This window comes from Phocoena phocoena, chromosome 12 (genome assembly GCF_963924675.1).
Source record: "Phocoena phocoena chromosome 12, mPhoPho1.1, whole genome shotgun sequence".
NCBI classification, from domain to species: domain Eukaryota; kingdom Metazoa; phylum Chordata; class Mammalia; order Artiodactyla; family Phocoenidae; genus Phocoena; species Phocoena phocoena.
The window spans coordinates 70,219,064-70,232,982 of NC_089230.1; the positions used below are offsets into that span (position 1 = coordinate 70,219,064).

At 39.3% G+C, this 13,919-nt stretch overlaps 1 pseudogene; it reads right to left on the bottom strand.

The window, feature by feature from the left end:
• Positions 1–2,414: 2,414 nt before the first annotated feature.
• Positions 2,415–3,497, bottom strand: LOC136132275 (poly(A) polymerase alpha-like; annotated as a pseudogene).
• Positions 3,498–13,919: the final 10,422 nt, after the last annotated feature.

Here is a 13,919-nt window from a genome sequence, read left to right on the forward strand (position 1 = left end):
TGGAAGCTGCCCCCAAAAAGGAACACCTAAGAGGGGCATCCAAAGAGAGAGCTTTCCAAGAGACCAGGGTAGACGTTGAAAGAGCTCTTTTGAACTATCCTTGGAAGTCATGCACTGTTACTTCTTCCACATTCTGTGGCTACAAGTAAGTCACTATGGACACCCCAAATTCAAGGGGAGAGAAATTGGACTTTATCTCTTGAAGGCAGAATGGCAAGGATACAGCAGAAGAGTATGGGAGATGTTGCTGCAATCACCTTTGGAAAATCTAGCCCGCTGCAGAGAATTAGACATGTAAACATGTAACTATAATATACCATAGGAAATGTTTCAGTTAACTTGCTTACTGCCTTGAAACAATTATCAGTTATCAGCTGGTGGGTCTGTGCCATATGGAGTTGAATGGGGTCATCCATTTGACTGCATTGAACTAGGAACTTGGAATGCCCAAGATGGCTTCACTCATGTCTGCTGCCTCAGCTGGGGTGGCTGGAATGGCTTGGGGGCTCCTTAGTTCTCTTCCACATGGTCTTGTGTCAAATAGTAAACTCGTCCACGCTTCTTTATCTGGTGTCTGGCTTCTTTTAAGGCTTAGTCCCAGAGCTGGCACGGGGTTACTTCTACTGGATTCTAGTCAAGTCACAAGGCCAGCCAAAATTCAAGGAGTGCAAAATACACTGGAGGAGTGGCATGTACATAAAGGGATGGGGGAGGTTATTGGTGACCATTTTTGGAGAAAATCTACCACATTAGAGGTGTCAAAAATGCTCTGAGATCACAGATGGAGGATCAGTTTTGTCAGGTGGCCTCTGAGGGTTTCTGTGTCAGGCTGTGGAGACAGGGTGGGTGCTGGTGGGGGCATGGTAGATAGTGGGGTATCCAGGGAAGATGTAATATTTGAACTCTGAATGCCCTAGGTAGACAAGTTGTGGAAGCATTATAGGCCCAGGAAATTCCATGAGTGATGACAGGGAAGCTGGAAAGGGCATGGGGACTAGAGGGCGGTGCAGTAGAGCTACAGCAGTATGTGTATATATTCGGGCATGAGAACGTGGTGGATCTGGGGTAGAAAGAAACGTCAGGAGATCAGGCATGTTCGTGAAGGACTTTCTGGATCTTGCTGAGGTATTTGGATCTCATTATATTGGGAATATGAACTGAGAGTTTTTAAAAGGAGGAAACATGAGATGAACTAGAGGGAGGAGAGATTAGATGTAAGGAGAGCAGTTGTGATGATATTGTGACAGCTCGAATGAGATCTAATCAAGATTTGTACAACAGACAGAAGGGAAAGGAACCTCCGTGAGGCAAGATATAGAGAAAAAGCAAAAACCATTTGTTCAGAGAAACTGGACCAGCAGGGAGTGTTGTATATAATCTGAGGGCCATCAGGAGGGTAACCTGCCAAAGTCCTCTTCTATTTATTGATATTATCATTCTGGAATTCTCCTGTTGTGGTTGGTACATTTGTATTAAGACTTGCCTGTTCCTTTAGTCCCCAGAGCAAATCCTAGTGTCCACGACTTCATCAGAACTATTTCCTTGGAACAAAAAAAATCCAAAGTAGTATACAACCAGCATGGAGTTTTTAGAACTGCTGCCTCGGAAGCATTGACATTAATCTGAGCTTTATGGAAGCTAACTGGATACTAGAGGCGTTTCATTTCTACATAGGCTCAAACTTCTTACCACTGTACAGGTGTTTCCAGTAGAACAGACTAGCCGTTCACCCATCCAATAAATATTTTTCAAGTGCCTACTATGCAAAGCACTGTTCTTGGAGATGGATATCGCAGTGAGTAAAATAAAGTCCTTGCTCTCATGGATGTTCTTTATATCCTAGTAACATGGATTTATCAAACCCAGAGAGGCTTTGAGAACTGGATATGGAGTTTTATCAGGCTGACCTGGTATAAGTGATGTCCTCTCCTCAGTGGGTTAGGTGTGCATTTTGTGGTGTCTCAGACCATAGAGTTGGCTGCACTTACCACTCATCATTAACTTGGGCGATCACTTATCATTAACAAGGAAGTCATCCTAAGAGCCTGAGCACAGAAGTGACAGTATGTGGCCTCCCAGAGAAGGAGAGGGACATGCTCAATTGCTGGGACCCAAAGTTTTGTCTGCTTGTGCCTATTCAAAGTCTGACATCTGAGGAGTATGTTCATTCACATTGTGCATTTGTTTCCATCCCATTTGATTTATTTTTTAACACCCATTAACTGTCATGCCTTTGCCTCTGAAATGGGTCTCCAGTAATTACTTGACGGGAAGGATTTTGGCTGTGAGGGAATGTGTTTCCAGTTGCTGCCTTTTCTAGTAGCATGCACAAGTGTAAAGCAGAAGCCTAGGGGCCACATGCCACAGAGAATTAGAGCAGTGTTTCTCTGGGCTGTGTGTATGTATGTATTTTTTCAGTGTCTACAATCAATTTTGATTTAATATGATCTAAATGCACACCGTTTAGAAAATATCAAGAAAAACTTATGTACAAGAGTTGACACTATTGCATTTGGTTAAAGCTGGCAAGTTCTTGCTACTAGCATAGCCCAGGAAACACCGAGGAAACGAATATATTGGAAAAAATGTTGTGGTGTTTGGCCCACAATTTGATAGCTCTCAGGGTTAACCTGAAATTGTCTATGTTTGGTACTAGATGTAAAATTTCATCAGTTACCCTGCAACCATTAAGACTTCTTATGCATCTTATATCTAGATTTTTAAGCAGACTGTCATCTCTTAAGTCCAAGTCTTCTGGGGTAGTCTGTGGTGCTAATCTTGCAAACAAAATATCAATCTCTGTCCCAGCAAAGCACAGTTTGATAACTGGTACAAAAGCCTCCTCAGCAACTCTTAAATCTTTTACTTCTTCCTGTAATTTCAACTTATCATAGAGTGAGGTGAAAAAGTCACTTCAATCAACATGTCTTGGTGCAACACACAACTCATCAATATCGGCACCTTTTGTATGTACTCTCTTTTTTTTTTTTTTTTTTGCGGTACGCGGGCCTCTCACTGCTGTGGCCTCTCCCGCTGCGGAGCACAGGCTCCGGATGCGCAGGCCCAGCGGCCACAGCTCACGGCCCAGCCGCTCCGCGGCACGGGGGATCCTCCCGGACCGGGGCACGAACCCGCGTCCCCTGCATCAGCAGGCGGACTCTCAACCACTGCGCCACCAGGGTGTACTCTTAATCCGTAAGATCCAAATGTAAAAAATTTCCCCCCAACATTTTCAATTACAGACTGTGGAAGATTCTTGCTTTCACTGATTTCTTGTATCCACTCTTTTACCAGGTTATTTAATTTTCCCCAAATTAAAATTCTGTGCTGCAGTCCCTCTTCCTCTTCAAAAACCCCAAAAGGCTTCAGAGTCTCAGTTCTTTCCTGTGTAAGTCAGTCTCCTTGGGGGCTGCTAAACTGATGGGAGAGGTAATGCCACAGTGCTTCTGTGGCGGCTGTGTTTGTTGTGATCCCTGCGCTGTAACTGGAAAAGGCATTGTCTCCTGCGCGGGCACCGTCCAGTCACTCCCCTGCTGCTGCTGCCTTGGGCATGACCCACTGAGGCAGGAAGGAGGGGGGTGCCTGCCTCAGCCCTGGATCCAACGCCACTCCTGCACCCTCTCACGCGGCTTTAAGTGCTTCTCCTCTGGGTTGTATAATATTTAGATGGGCACTTAGAGCCGTCCAAGTCTTGACATTAATAAAACTTGGAAGGGCTACACTGCAAGGTAAATGTCTTTCTGGGTAACCCTGAATTTCACCTATAGTAAACCTTCTGGTATTCATCAGAATTCTGTTAGCTGGTACTTGCATACAATTGTAGTTAAGTGATATTTCTTGCTAACCATGGTGACTATAAGGCCCAGAAATATTTTGAAAAACCTTTAACTGCCTCATCAAAGAAAGGGGATGTTCTTTTAGAGTACTAAGTATATTTTATGATAGTCTAAATTACTGATTCACATATGGAACACATATTAACCAGAGCATCTCCCTCGGCAACCAGGCAAGATAACTAATAATTTATGATAAATTTTTTTAAGCTCAAATTTTTAACTTCCTTTTTTAGCCGACTTGCATTTTTTTTTGGACCATGTTTTTGTTCAGTTATCTGCACCGCACTCTCAATGACTTAAATGGTAAAAAATGGCCCACGGTTTGTCTGAAATTCAAACAGCTGTTGTCTTTACATTTTTATTAATATGTATTAATGTTTTCAAAGTAATTTTGCTGCTGGAATGAGAGTGTGCTTGTGTGTGTGTGCGTGTGTGTGTATTGTGTATGTGTACACGCACACACATCATTCTTCTCAGAGGCATTTTTGGCAGATAAGAACATGATCTGAGTAGCAGATATATGATCTCATTTTTTTTCCTGGGTAGTTTGCAATTTGGATTTAGGCTCAAAGGATTAAGTGTTTTAGCCTATGATTTCATAGACACCAATGCCTAGAACTTCTAATCTGCACCCCTAAGCTATTTGGTAATTTTTAACTATACAAATTATAGAGCCTCTGTGAGCCCATTCTACTAAGATGGAAAGGAGTGTGATGCCTGTATTTTGGGAAGATGACTAGAACCTTTGAAGCATTTAATTCTTACTTTCAACATTTTGTTCCTCAACAAGGATATTTTGGAAGCAGTAGTAGCAGGAGTTTACTTTTTTTGGAATTTCCTCTACGTTCATTTTTGGTGGCAGTTTTTGATGAAAAGACACCAAGGATAACACTCTATGCATACCTATCTAAAAATAAGAAAGTGAGGATACTGCCTTTCAGCTGGAACCCTCAAGGCGTTATCTAACCACTGAAAACTTGATCTAAATAAAAATGGGATTAAGAATAGCAGAGATCAGAGGTGGGCAAACCCTCACATCTGCTGTGTCATGTTGCCTTTTCCTATTCATTCATCCTAAACATATTGGATGAACAGCTATAATGTGCCAGGCACTTTGTGTGTGTGTGGATATATCAGTTAAAATAGATAAAGATCCCTGTTTTCATGAACTTTACTTTCTAGTAGGGGGAGATGAGCAATATAAAATAGACATGATAATTAAGTAAATTGTATGATACACTAGAAGGTGATAAATGTTTTTCAGAGATAGAAGAAGGAGAGCAGGGTAAAGGAGATTCTGAAGCTTTGGAACTGGTGGGGGAGATTTGCAATTTTAGGTAACCATATTAGGTCTTACTGAGGAGTTGGCATTTAACTGAACTAGTGAGACAGCTAGTCATACATAAATCTGGGAAAGGAATGTTCTAGGCAAGGAGACTGCCAGTGCAAATGCCCTTCCGCAGGAATGTGCTTGGAGTGTTGGAAGAACACAAGGAGTCCAGTATGGCTGGAGATAGTAGGTGATGAGGTCATCGGCATCACTGTGGAGTCAGTCCTGCAGGACCTTCCTGGCTTTTGTAAGGCTCTCAGCTTTTTCTCTGGGAGGAGAGGGAAATCACTGGAGACTTTTGAGTGAATAAGTGGGATGATCTGCCTTATATTTTAAAGGAACTCCTCTGGTTGCCATGTCGAAACTAGACTTCAGTGGGTATATAAATTTCCTAGGTTTTCTGTAACAGTACCACAAACCAGGTAGCTTAAAACAGGAAAAAGTTATTCTTTCAGTTCTAGAGACCAGAAGTTGAAAATCTAGGTGTTGGCAGGGTTACCCTCCCTCTGAAGTCTCTAGGGCAGAACTCTTTCTTGCCACTCCTGAGCTTCTGCTTCTGGTGGCTGCTACCAATCCTCGGTGTTCCTTGCTTGTAGCTGCATCATTCCAATCTCTGTCTGGTTGTCACATGGGCTTCTCTTCTATGTGTTCCTTTGTTTCTATGTGTTTTCTTCTTTCCTTATAAAGACACCAGTAGTTAGATTTAGGGCCTAACCTAATCCAGTATGACATCATCTTAATTTACATCTTAATTACTTTTGTCAAGACCTTAATTCCAAATAAGGTCATATTCATAGGTACTGGGTATCAGAACTTGAACGTGTATTTTAGGGAGACACAATTCAACCCATTAAATGGGAGGTAGAGGAGGGAGACCAGATGGGAGACAGGAGCACAGATGATGAGGACCAGAGTGGGAACAGTGGGATAGTGAAAAGTAATCTAATTCCAAATGTGCTTTGAGGGTAGAGCTAATGATTCCCTCACAAACTGGCTATGAGAGAAAAAAAATCATCAAGGATAATGGTATGATCTGAATGTTTGTGTCCCCCTAAAATTTATATGTTGAAATCCTAATGCCTAATGTGATGGTATTAGAAGGTGGGGCATTTGGGAGGTGCTTAGGTCATGAGGGTGGAGCCCTCATGAACAGAATTAGTGCCTTGTAACTGAGGGTCCAGGGAGATCCCTAACTCCTTCTGCCAGATGAGGATGCAGTGAGAAGGCTCCAGCTATGAACCAGAAAGAGGACCCTACCCAACTATGCTGGCACCATGATCTTGGACTTCCAGCCTCCAGAAGTGTGAGCAATAAATTCCTGTTTTTAAGATACCCACTCTGTGGTATTTTGTTATAGCAGCCCAAACGGACTGAGATAAATAACTCCAAGACTTCAGGCCTGAGCAACTGGAAGAAAGAAGTTGCAATTAGCTGAGATGGAAAGATTGGTTTTGGTGAAAAGATCAGGAGTTCAGTTTTTAATTTAATTTTGAGATGCCTTTTAGATGTCTAAGCAGAGGTGTCCTTGTGCAGTGTGGACTGTAATGAATCCATGTTACCTCTGGTGTCACTTAGTAATCTATTAACCACTGAAAATTCACAATTTGGGGACAAACTGCACAGGCAAACCATGGTTTCCATCATGGACAGGCCAAAACCAAAACTTCTTTTTATCCATTAGTTATCTTTTCTTCCAGCAAAACCTTCTAACTTTACTTGTTCTTCAGAAGCCCACATTATTGGGTCTGCTGTCCCTGCCCAGTGACTCATCAAGTAACATTTGAACAATAAGGAGCTCCTAAATCAGTTGCGGGGAATTACAGAGGGACTCCTGGGCTAGAGTCACCAAGAATTGACAGTCAATGTAAAATGTATTTCTGTTCTCTCATCTGATCACTGTGGAGACTCCAATTCAACATTCTCTCCGAAACTTCTCTGTGCTCATATGTTCTCTTTCCTCTCAGTTTTCTTCATATAAACCAAAGCCTGGCACCACTGAGTGCCGGGTTAGCAAGTGAGGCATGGTAGCTGTGGGGCCTCCCCATAGCCGTGAGGTAGCCCATTTCTGATGGGAAACTGCACTCCCTCTGGCCAGCAGAGTCCCTTTTAGTAACCTAAATTCACTAAACAAATTGTATGAAAATGGGCTTAAACTTGTAGAGTTAAATTTGGGTTGAAAAATCATACTTACACTTTTCACTATTTTTCCAGGAAATCCTTTTCTGGGAATTATGTACATTTATTTTGCCAACTTCTCTTACTTTTTGTCCAGGATAACACTGCACTTCAACTTGTAATTTCCTGCATTCTTAGTCTAAGCATTCTTAGTCCAAGTTTTTGAAACCAGTAGTCTTTGGTTCAGTAGGTTCTCTTGTAAATATGTAGTGGTCACTATTACTGATGCTTACCAGTGATACCTTCAAATCATGTCTCGAGTATGAGGGAGACTCGTAAGGTTGTAACTTGTTTCAACTGTTTTGCACCTTTATTCAAAGATTATAATTTTAGCATTTTTTCAATAAGACATTGATATAAAAATCGTGGAATATTAATTTACTCAGCAAATGTTACTCAAGGTAGTGAGGATACATGAAGAACAATATGGACAAAAAAAATCTTGTTCTTGCATAGCCTTCATTCTAGAGGGGAAGGCAGAAAATTAACAAACTATGTAAATAAAATACTCTCTCAGATGGTGGTGATAGCTATAGAAAAAAATAAGGTAGTCATAAAGTATGGAGAATGTTGGGGGGAGATGGAATGTTGCAGTTGTAAATAGGGAAACCAGAAACAAATGTTAAGAAGAAGATACTTGAGTAAAGACCTTGAAGAAGTATGAGAACCACATAAATATGGGGGACAAGAGAGTCAAGCACCAGAACAACAAGTGCAAAGGCCCTGAGGCAGAAGAAGCCCTGACATGTTGAGAGAAGAGGAAGGAGGCCAGGTGGCTTAGAGTGAAGAAAGTGAAAGAGACTTTAAAACAAAGACTCCTACAAGAGACAAAGAAGGACATTACATAATGATCAAGGGATCAACCCAAGAAGAAGATATAACAATTGTAAATATTTATGCACCCAACATAGGAGCACCTCAATACATAAGGCAAATGCTAACAGCCATAAAAGGGGAAATCAACAGTAACACAATCATAGTAGGGAACTTTAACACCCCACTTTCACCAATGGACAGATCATCCAAAATGAAAATAAATAAGGAAACACAAGCTTTAAATGATATATTAAACAAGATGGACTTCATTAGATATTTATAGGACATTCCATCGAAAAACAACAGAATACACATTCTTCTCAAGTGCTCTTGGTACATTCTCCAGGATGTACTTGGGGCACAAATCAAGGCTTGGTAAATTTAAGAAAATTGAAATCGTGTCAAGTATCTTTTCTGACCACAGCACTATGAGACTAGATATCAATTACAGGAAAAAATCTGTAAAAACCACAAACACAAGGAGGCTAAACAATACACTACTTAGTAACCAAAGATCACTGAAGAAATCAAAGAGGATATCAAAAAATACCTAGAAACAAATGACAATGAAAACGCGATGACCCAAAATCTATGGAATGCAGCAAAAGCAGTTCTAAGAGGGAAGTTTATAGCAATACAATCCTACCTTAAGAAACAAGAAACATCTCAAATAAACAACCTAACTTTATACCTCAAGGAATTAGAGAAAGAAGAATAAAAAACCCTCAAAGTTAGCAGAAGGAAAGAAATCATAAAGATCAGATCAGAAACAAAGGAAAAAGAAATGAAGGAAAGAATAGCAAAGATCAACAAAACTAAAAGCTGGTTCTTTGAGAAGACAAACAAATTTGATAAACCATTAGCCAGACTCATCAAGAAAAAAAGGGAGAAGACTCAAATCAATAGAATTAGAAATGAAAAAGAAGTAACAACGGACACTGCAGAAATACAAAGGATCATGAGAGATTACTACAAGCCACTATATGCCAATAAAATGGACAACCTGGAAGAAATGGAGAAATTCTTAGAAATGCATAACATTCCAAAACTGAACCAGGAAGAAACAGAAAATATGAACAGAGGAATCACAAGTATTGAAATTGAAACTGTGATTAAAAATCTTCCAACAAACAAAGCCCAGGACCAGATGGCTCCACAGACGCATTCTATCAAACATTTAGAGAAGAGCTAACACCTATCCTTCTCAAACTCTTCCAAAATATAGCAGAGGGAAGAACACTCCCAAACTCATTCTACAAGACCACCATCACCCTGACACCAAAGCCAGACAAAGATGTCACAAAGAAAGAAAACTACAGGCCAGTATCTCTGATGAACATAGATGCAAAAGTCCTCAACAAAATACTAGCAAACAGAATCCAACAGCACATTAGAAGGATCATACACCATGATGAAGCGGGGTTTATCCCAGGAATGCAAGGATTCTTCAATATACACAAATCAATCAATGTGATACACCATATTAACAAATTGAAGGATAAAAACCATATGATCATCTCAACAGATGCAGAGAAAGCTTTCGACAAAATTCAGCACCCATTTATGATAAAACCCTCCAGAGTAGGCGTAGAGGGAACTTTACTCAACATAATAAAGGCCAAATATGACAAACCCACAGCCAACATCGCGCTCAATGGTGAAAACTGAAACCATTTCCACTAAGATGAGGAACAAGACAAGGTTGCCCACTCTCACCACTATAATTCAACATAGTTTTGGAAGTTTTAGCCACAGCAATCATAGAAGAAAAAGAAATAAAATGAATCCAAATCGGAAAAGAAGTAAAGCTGTCACTGTTTGCAGATGACATGATACTATACATAGAGAATCCTAAAGAAGCTACCAGAAAACTACTAGAGCTAATCAACGAATTTGGTAAAGTAGCAAGATACAAAATTAATGCACAGAAATCTCTAGCATTCCTAACCCTAATGATGAAAAATCTGAAAGTGAAATTAAGAAAACACTCCCATTTACCATTGCAACAAAAAGAATAAAATATCTAGGAATAAGCCTACCTAAGGAGACAAAAGACCTGTATGCAGAGAATTATAAGACATTGATGAAAGAAATTAAAGATGATACAGACAGATGGAGAGATATACCATGTTCTTGGATTGGATGAATCAACATTGTGAAAATGACTATACTACCCAAAGCAATCTACAGATTCAATGCAATCCCTATCAAACTACCACTGGCATTTTTCACAGAACTAGAACAAAAAAGTTCACATTTGTATGGAAACACAAAAGACCCCGAATAGCCAAAGCAATCTTGAGAAAGAAAAAAGGAGCTGGAGGAATCAGGGGCCTTGACTTCAGACTATACTACAAAGCTACAATAATGAAGATAGTATGGTACTGGCACAAAAACAGAAATATAAATCAACGGAACAGGATAGAAAGCCCAGAGATAAACCCAGGCACATATGGTCACCATATCTTTGATAAAGGAGGCTAGAATATACAGTGGAGAAAAGACAGCCTCTTCAATAAGTGGTGCTGGGAAAACTGGACAGCTACATGTAAAAGAATGAAATTAGAACACTCCCTAACACCATACACAAAAATAAACTGAAAATGGATTAAAGACCTATATGTGAGACCAGACACTATCAAACTCTTAGAGGAAAACATAGGCAGAACACTGTATGACATAAATCACAGCAAGATCCTTTTTGACCCACCTCTTAGAGAAATGGAAATAAAACCAAAAATAAACAAATGGGACCTAATGAAACTTAAAAGCTTTTGCACCGAAAGGAAACCATAAAGAAGAGGAAAAGACAACCCTCAGAATGGGAGAAAATATTTGCAAATGAAGCAACTGACCAAGGATTAATCTCCAAAATTTATAAGCAGCTCATGCAGCTCAATATCAAAAAGCAAACAACCCAATCCAACAATGGGCAGAAGACCTAAAAAGACATTTCTCCAAAGAAGATATACAGACAGCCAACAAACACATGAAAGAATACTCAACATCACTAATCATTAGAGAAATGCAAATCAGAACTACAATGAGGTATCACCTCACACCAGTCAGAATGGCCATCATCAAAAAATCTACAAACAATAAATGCTGGAGAGGATGTGGAGAAAAGGGAACCCTCTTGCATTGTTGGTGGGAATGTAAATTGATACAGCCACTATGGAGAACTGTATGGAGGTTCCTTGGAAAACTAAAAATAGAACTACCATGTGACCCAGCAATCCCACTACTGGGCATATACCCTGAGAAAACCATAATTCAAAAAGTGTCATGTACCACAATGCTCATTGCAGCACTATTTACAATAGCCAGGACATGGAAGCAACCTAAGTGTCCATCATCGGATGAATGGATAAAGAAGATGTGGCACATATACACAATGGAATATTACTCCGCCATAAAAAGAAACGAAATTGTGTTATTTGTAGTGAGGTGGATGGACCTAGAGTCTGTCATACAGAGTGAAGTAAGTCAGAAAGAGAAAAACAAATACTGTATGTTAACACATATATATGGAATCTAAAACAAAACAAAACAAAACAAAAAAACAAAATGGTCGTGAAGAACCTAGGGGCAAGACGGGAATAAAGACACAGACCTACTAGAGAATGGACTTGAGGATAAATGGAGAGGGAAGGGTAAGCTGGGACAAAGTGAGAGAGTGGCATGGACATATATACACTACCAAACGTAAAATAGGTAGCTAGTGAGAAGCAGCCGCATAGCACAGGGAGATCAGCTCGGTGCTCTGTGACCACCTAGAAGTGTGGGATAGGGAGGGTGGGATGGAGGGAGATGCAAGAGGGAAGAGATAAGGGGACATATTTATGTGTATAACTGATTCACTTTGTTATAAAGCAGAAACGAACACACCATTGTAATGCAATTGTATTCTAATAAAGATGTTTTTAAAAAAAAGTAAAATCGAAAGTTAATGTTATTTTTAAAAATTAAAAAAGTTAATTATAGATCTCAAAAACTGCTGAATGAGAAAATGGAGTAATATGATTTTAATGCAAATAAAAATATCGATTGGCTAGAAAAAAAAAGATTGCTTTGGCTATTCTCGGTCTTTTGTGTTTCCATATAAATTGTGAAATTTTTTGTTCTAGTTCTGTGAAAAATGCCATTGCTGGTTTGATAGGGATTGCATTGAATCTGTAGATTGCTTTGGGTAGTATAGTCATTTTCGCAATGTTGATTCATCCAATTCAAGAACATGGTATATCTCTCCATCTCTTTGTATCATCTTTAATTACTTCATCAGTGTGTTATAGTTTACTGCATACAGGTCTTTTGTCTCCTTAGGTCGGCTTATTCTTAGGTATTTTATTCTTTTTGTTGCAATGGTAAATAGGAGGGTTTCCTTAATTTCTCTTTCAGACTTTTCATCAGTGTATAGGAATGCTAGAGATTTCTGTGCATTAATTTTGTATCATGCTACTTCACCAAATTCATTGATTACCTCTAGTAGTTTTCTGGTAGCTTCTTTAGGATTATCTATGTATAGTATCATGTCATCTGCTAACAGTGACAGCTTTATTTCTTCTTTTCTGATTTGGATTCATTTTATTTCTTTTTCTTCTATGATTGCTGTGGCTAAAACTTCCAAAACTACGTTAAATGATAGTGGTGAGAGTGGGCAACCTTGTTTTGTTCCTGATCCTAGAGGAAATGGTTTCAGTTTTTCACCATTGATCACGATATTGGCTGTGGGTTTGTCATATATGGCCTTTATTAATGTTGAGTAAAGTTCCCTCTATGCCTACTTTCTGGAGGGTTTTCATCATAAATGTGTATTGAATTTTGTAAAAAGCTTTTACTGCATCTTTGAGATGATCATATGGTTTTTATCCTTCAATTTGTTAATGTGGTGTAACACATTGATTGATTTGTGTATATTGAAGAATCCTTGCATTCCTGGGATAAACCACACTTGATCATGGTGTATGATCATTTTAATGTGCTGTTGGATTCTGTTTGTTAGTATTTTGTTGAGGATTTCTGCATCTATGTTCATCAGTGATATTGACCTGTAGTTTTCTTTCTTTGTGACATCCTTGTCTGGTTTTGGTGTCAGGGTGTTGGTGGTCTCGTAGAATGAGTTTGGGAGTGTTCCTCACTCTACTATTTTTTGGAATAGTTTGAGAAGGATAGGTGTTAACTCTCCACTAAATATTTGATAGAATTCGCCTGTGGAGCTATCTGGTCCTTTGCTTTTGTTTGTTGGAAGATTTTTAATCACAGTCTCAATTTCAGCGCTTGTGATTGGTCAGTTTATATTTTCTATTTCTTCTTGGTTCAGTCTTGTAAGGTTGTGCTTTTCTAAGAATTTGTCCATTTCTTCCAGGTTGTCCATTTTATTGGCATATAGTGGCTTGTAGTAATCTCTCATGATCCTTTGTATTTCTGCAGTGTCAGTTGTTACTTCTCCTTTTTCATTTCTAATTCTGTTGGTTTGAGTCTTCTCCCTTTTTTCCTTGATGAGTCTGGTTAATGGTTTATCAAATTTGTTTATCTTCTCAAAGAACCAGCTTTTAGTTTTATTGATCTTGCTATTGTTTCCTTCATTTCTTTTCCATTTATTTCCAATCTGATCTTTATTATTTCTTTCCTTGTGCTAACTTTGGGGTTTTTTTGCTCTTCTGTCTCTAATTGCTTTAGGTGTAAGGTTAGGTTGTTTATTTGAAATGTTTCTTGTTTCTTGAGGTAGGATTGTATTGCTATAAACTTCCCTCTTAGAACTG